This window comes from Octopus bimaculoides, chromosome 16 (genome assembly GCF_001194135.2).
Source record: "Octopus bimaculoides isolate UCB-OBI-ISO-001 chromosome 16, ASM119413v2, whole genome shotgun sequence".
Taxonomy (NCBI): Eukaryota; Metazoa; Mollusca; class Cephalopoda; order Octopoda; family Octopodidae; genus Octopus; species Octopus bimaculoides.
Window position 1 is genome coordinate 8,861,974 of NC_068996.1, and position 7,114 is coordinate 8,869,087.

The following is a 7,114-nucleotide window of genomic DNA, read 5'->3' on the forward strand; positions in this document are numbered from 1 at the left end:
CTTCCTCCGTCTCACGACTTGATACCAATTCCACTGATTTTGGTTTTCATTGTTCTCAACATTCGTGTTAAAACCTACGGCCTTCCTTTCCGCTCAGCCATCTTGTTTGCTATCATATCAATTCAATTGACGTGTGTCTTGCTACAGTAATCCCTCCCATATTTCGATATCACTCTTGCACGTGTGTGTGTGTGTGTGTGTGTGTGTGTGTGTGTGTGTGTGTATAGATAGATAGATAGATAGATAGATAGATAGATAGATAGATAGATATTTTTGCCGTTGCATAAAATTACTACTTTTCTCAAATTCAACCGTTTTACCTTTTGTTGTGGATTTCTTGTCTCTCGCTGATGTTGTTGGATCAAATTAGAAATGTGTGCTGTACAGTATGTATGTATGTATGTATGCTTGTGTATTTGTTATGTCACACATTTTATGTTCCGTTGTACCAGACTGGAGTATTTACTGAGTAGGACAGGTAGGACAGGTTAAAGCCTTGTAAGTGGTCCTGATAATATTAGCTAACATATCAAGGTTACATGGCGGGTTCAACCACATTGAATTATCTTTCATCTTTTCTTTTTTTCTTTTTTCAGTCAGTATACTTCGGCCATGCTCGGGTACCGCCTTCAAGAGTTTTTGCTCGAATGAATTGACCCCAGTAACTACTTTTTTAAAATCTGGTACTTATTATACAGGTCTCTTTGGCCGAATCGCTAAGTTATGAGGATATAAACACACCAACACCGGTTGTCAAACGGTGTGAAGGACAAACACACTCAAAACACATGCGCAAGCGCATATGCCCACACAGACACAGATACACAGTGCACGCGCGCACGTGTGCATACACACACACACACACACACACACACATATTCACTTTGGTCGGCCCGAGACTTTAGTAGAAGACACTTGCCCAAGATTCCACACGGTGGGACTGACCCGGAGTCATGTACTTGGGAGGCAACTTTCTCACCACTGAGCCGCGTTTACACTTTTTTTTTTGTAGATTTTGGTCCTATTAGCCAGAAGAGTGGTTCGGTTTTGAAGATAAACTGAAATTTCTCTATCAACTTTTTTTCTTTGATGTAAAGATTTACATTTTCATCAAATATTCCTCTGCCTGGGGAAATATTAATGATCACTGTTAAGGATCTAAAGATTCTTTAAAACAATGCAGAGAAGGCATGGTTGATACAAATGAATTTATAAATGTTATTTACGGATGTATATGCATTCATGCACAGACACGAACATAGATACATACATAGGTATATACATAGGTATATACATAGATGTTCATTTATTCTTGTACTGCTTTTAGTCATTTGGACTGCGATCATGCTGAGCTAACTACTTACAAGGCTTTAGCCTGTCCTACCTGACTCAGTAATTACTCCAGTCTGGTACAACGGAACATAAAAAGGTGTGACATAACAAATACACAAGCACACATACATACATACATACATACATACATACATACATACATACAAACATACATAAAGAAAATTTGAACTTCAGAATTCTCTACATTCATAAAACGGTGGCCCACAATGTGTTTGAAGTGTCGGGACTCATACGGACATTTGCACTGCTTGATTGGACGCTTGATTAGATCCGAGCCATTGATGTGAAAACTCGGAAGATACTAACAAGCACACATGATTTCCACATAAACAGTGACGTAGACTGCCTAAAACGAAATCAAGGCGACATCGATCCAAACTGCCTTTGAATGTCGTATCATATCCGTTCGGCAACATCTTTTAACCACCAAGTGTTGAAGTGCATTCCTTGACCAAGTTTGCATACATGAGGCTAGTAACATCATAAGACTTGGAAAGCAGCTCCTTGAGCAGCATTCCTTGTCTGATAACCTTAAATACATGCCCAAAGAAGTTGCACGACTCTACCGCAACATATCAGATGAAAGGATGAGCGTATATGAGCAGAAGACCATGCATGCATATTTTAGTAGAAAGCTCCGAGATTATAGTAACATTGATCATCAAAGCAGTCTATCATGGATCATCAAACGGATTACTACTCCGACTTTGAAGGGTATGCGTTAGCAATCCAAGAACAGGAAATATCAACCAAATACCTGATTCACAAAAGAGACAGAAATGCAGAAAAAGCAGTAAAATGTGACAACCGATGCAGACTTTATGGGGTTGCCCGAAAATGTCATCACGGTATTATCTACCGATGGGACATGATGTTGTACCTAGGACACTTTATAAGGAAATCCGTCGGTAGGATAACTTCGAGGACAAAGAAATAAGGTAGGAGCCATAACCACTAATAATAAAACGGAGTACTGGTGGAAAGTCTCTGTGAACACCTCATTAGAATGTAAACACAATCATTTGAGATAAAGAGAAGCTATGCACAGATGTGGAAATCAGCTGCCCAGCAGATGTTAACATAAAGCTGAAGATCAATGAAAAAGAGAATACCTACGATGAACTATTGAGAAATGTGCAGTTACTCTATCCAGATTACAAGTTCAGGTTTATACCTGTAATTATTGGGACACTGCCTAAATACCAATCTTGAGAAATTAGGCTTCTCAAAACCAGAAAGGAGAAAGTTAATTTGAAGACTATAGATCCAGCCCAGTGGTGACTCCGGCACTCGGATTGTTCGGGCTTAGCCCGAGTATAAATTTAGTAAAGTGAACGTGTATTTGCAAGCCGATTTAAATTCTGTCAACACTGACTTCAATAACTCGGGCTCCTTTTATTAAGTCTGGTCGTAGTTCACTTATTTTCATTCGGCATCTGGCGGTCATCTTAGAGGTATCCTGTCTCAAAAAATATCATTCGTAGCAGACGTTCTCTCGACATCTTTCATACGCGCCTGACTCGGGCTCAGAAGTTACAGCCCGAGTTGTTATCTATAAGCTTAAAAATTAAAAGTAATTCAAATTCAATGTTTTCTTGAAACAATAAATTTCTATAAAGATTAGGGTTTAAATTCCAATCTATGAACAGTTTCCGTTCTACAATATTTTTAAATGAACGAAAAAATTATCCAGCAACTCGGGCTGATACGAACGAGCTTGGCATCTCTTGTCAAGAGTACAGGCGACAGTCAGATTGCTGATGTTTGTTGTGCACTTTGCTGTCGTTATTTGATTGCTGTTATTCTGTGCTTCTGTGTGTAAAGATCAGTTGTGCTTTGCAGGGTTGCTTTATTTTTACCCTTAACTTAGAAATGGAGAAAGACATAGTGCTAGATATTGAAAAAAAATAAGCCATTTGGGACAAAAAGGAAGCGGAAATACGTGAAATTCTTCGAGCAGGCATGTGTCTTATGTGAAATCTGTAAAGAGCCCGAGTGACGAAATCTATGATGAGTCTGAGTGACACTGATAACCTGGAGTCGCCTCTGATCCAGTCCATCACTGGAACTGCAAAAAATCTGTAAAACTTTCCAGAAGTTCATCATTTAAGTATATATGAGCATGTCTAGATGTGCAAGGATATGCATGAGAAGACGTACATAAAACAAAACATACATACATACATACATACATACATACATACATACATTACATACATACATACATATACATACATTACATACATACATGTATACATTACATACATACATACATTTTTTTAAGATTGGAAGAATTTCCATTTGCTCTGATATTCAACTTCTGCATTTCTCAAATCCTTTTTATACGTTCTTAGTTCCTTAAGTTCTCTTCATTTGATATAATTCCTTCTTTTTTTTTTTACCTTTTAAAGATCGTACATAGTCCACTAGTGTCGTGGTTATTCATTCGTCTGTATGCTGTAACGAAGATATGTTGTTGTAAAACGTGTTGTTTTCTCTTTCTTTCATTCTTTCTTTTCTTTGTTGACCCGAAAGATGGTACCCACACTCAACAAGTTGCGAGTACGTGAAGCGAGATAGTAAACAACGCTGTAGCACTCACCGTTCTATGGTAGATTCATATCTCTGTGAATTTATGTGTTGCAGGAGATGCGAAAATTGTGATTTGTTTGAGAAATTGATTGGACGCATTTCTAACTTTCGTTTTTAATTCTAAAAATATTTTGTAATGTGTTGCTTATTGCATGCTTAAATATTTGTTTTTCAGGCGTATTTTGTTCACACTTTTATTTTCATACATAACATATAAACATGTATATCTTTTAGAACATTGTCATTTTATAAGATTTTGCTGCCAAATTTTTAAATTAACATAAACATTTATTTACATGAAAGAAAATTACTGGAGAACAATCATCTAATTCTTCCTGTTAAAACGGTATTGAAACCATTTGTGGGGAAAAATTGTTATGCGTTTATCGCATGTAACATATTGTTCATCGCATTCGCATTGAATGCTTAAAACTACTGGTTTGCTCGTTTCTTTTTGTCATTGAGGTAGTTGTGAGGTGTGCTAAAAATAACAGCTAAATGCCGTTTTTTGGATAAATCTTAAGTCCGTGCTATTTTATTAAATGCATATTGACTGCTTCTAACTACAAAATACGTGTTGTTTACGAATATTGACAACACGTGCTATTTTCAGGATATGGACGATAAAATGTGCAGTTATGCACAAAATGACAGCTTCCAAATACTGTTTCCTGACTGGGTGAAAATGATCAAACTTTAAACCTCTATTACTTTTTAAAAACATTTTTTCTGGGAAAAGTGAAATAACTCCAGGGATCTTTCTGATTTGGCGGGTGCCACTTTTTATTTATGTTTTATTTCAATTTTCGTATACTTGTATATTTTGTGTTATAGAACAGAGAAAAGTTTTTGTATTCAAAGTTATTTCATGTTAAAAGTTGTCGTATTTCGGTTAATTTCAATCAATCACTGACGTCTATTGAGGTGAAAACAATTACTGCTATGGATTGTCAACAAAACGTTATGGCGGTGTAATGGGATATTTTCCCTTGAATAAGATTAATGCCGTTGTTTGTCAACAACAACTATCGGCGGTAATGTTATTTATGACATCGTTCGTGCGTTTGTACTAGTTTTAGCTTCAGGGTTTTAGGGTTAGGGTTCGGGTTTTAGAGTTAGGGTTAGGGTTAGGGTTAGTATTTTTGCTAATACTCATAACCTTAACCCTAATCCTAATTTTATTCAAGGGAAAAGATCCCATTACACCGGTAGAACGTGTTGTTTACATTCCAGAGCAGTAATTGCTTTCACCTCAATAGACGTCAGTGATTGGTTGAAATTACCGAAATACGACAATTTTAACACGAAATAACTTTAAAAAGATAAAATTTTCTCAATAACACTAAGAGTAAAAGATGTTTTATATGACACATTTTACCAGTGTCCCAAGTTTGAAAGTGTTTCGTTAAGAAAACAAGTGGCGCCCGCCAAATCAGAAAGATCCAACTCCAGCAATTCAGCTTGGAAAAGTATATTAATGTGCCAAATTTTAAAATTTTTGATAAACTTCAATTTTTGAAATGCTGGCAGCCAAACCAACTTGATTCGGTAACGTTTTTATCCATTTACTAATTCCAATGCTTTAAAATTTAATTCTAAATATTTAAAATTATTTTTATTAGTAGTTCGCCTGATATTTCAAGATGTATTTGTGAAGTTGAGAACTACAAAAAAAAATTTGATTCATATCAAGGAAAACAAGTTTGAGGAATTTTACTCCTGGGTTTTGAATGGTGTCACTGAACCACCAGAGAAGCGAAGTCGTCATGAAGAACCAGAACTTTTAAGAACTTTGTTTCACAACATTTTAGATGACATTTTTGTTGACGTTGAGCAAAGATTTAAAACGATGGAAGAGTTCAAATTTGCTGAATTATTGAATCCGAAGCTTTTTCACACTTACGAAAAAAACAATTTCCGATGGAAGCCTTTTAATCTCTCAATCTCTATAAAAATATACAGGAATTGGATGGACTGAAATGCGTGCTCAAATCAGTTTATGCTGCAGATTTTACAAAGCAAGCATCAAGCATCCAAGAATATGGGAACCTGAAATAAACCAAGCTCTGGCAGAAGTAACACAATTACTACGTCTGATTCTGACCATATCTACCACATCTGCATCCTGTGAGAGATCGTCTTCTTTAAAGCGAATAAGTAATTACATGAGAGATTCTCAAAGTGAAGAGAGAATGAATAATTTGGCCTTCATTTCCATGAATAAAGACCTTTTGAAGAAGATGAAGGCAGAGCGTGCTGCTGATTATTTCGTAGCCAAGTGACTGATGAATTTGCGAAAAAGCAAAAAAAAATTGAACTGTTTTACTAAGTCCCAGAAATGTCTTTCTTCCTTGCTGGTGGCATAGAGATGTATTTCTTCGTCCCCTTTCTTAAGGAAAAATATATGGTAGTATTTATAAGCATAATCGACGTGCCAATTGTAGTCACGTGCAAATTACTTAAGACGTTGCAGAAAAAAGACACAAGAATAAATTATGTGAAGCCAAAGATAAATCCACAATAACGGAGTTCATATCTAACTGTGGCAACAACACAACAGAAACTGAAAAGTAGCTCGTCGTATATCTATTACAGGAACTCCATGATTAATGCGGTTAATTGATTCTCGCGAAACACTACATATACCAAAACCACACTAATCAAGCCAAAGAACCAATGCAATAGTTATAATGAACTCTGGGAAATACCAAAATTATAAACATTTTTTTTTCACTCAAAGTACATGTATAATGCATTGTGCTTATTTTAATTCATTATGTGGATGCGCAATGGCCCAGTGGTTAGGGCAGCGGACATAGGATCGCAGTTTCGATACCCAGACCGGGCGTTGTGAGTGTTTATTGAGCGAAAACACCTAAAGCTCCACGAGGCTCCGGCAGGGGATGGTGGCGAACCCTGCTGTACTCTTTCACCACAACTTTCTCTCACTCTTACTTCCTCTTTCTGTTGTGCCTGTAATTCAAAGGGTCAGCCTTGTCACACTGAATATCCCCGAGAACTACGTTAAGGGTACACGTGTCTGTGGAGTGCTCAGCCACTTGCACGTTAATTTCACGAGCAGGCTGTTCCGTTGATCGGATCAACTGGAACCCTCGACGTCGTAAGCGACGGAGTGCCAACTTTAAATCATTGAAGAATATAATTTTAA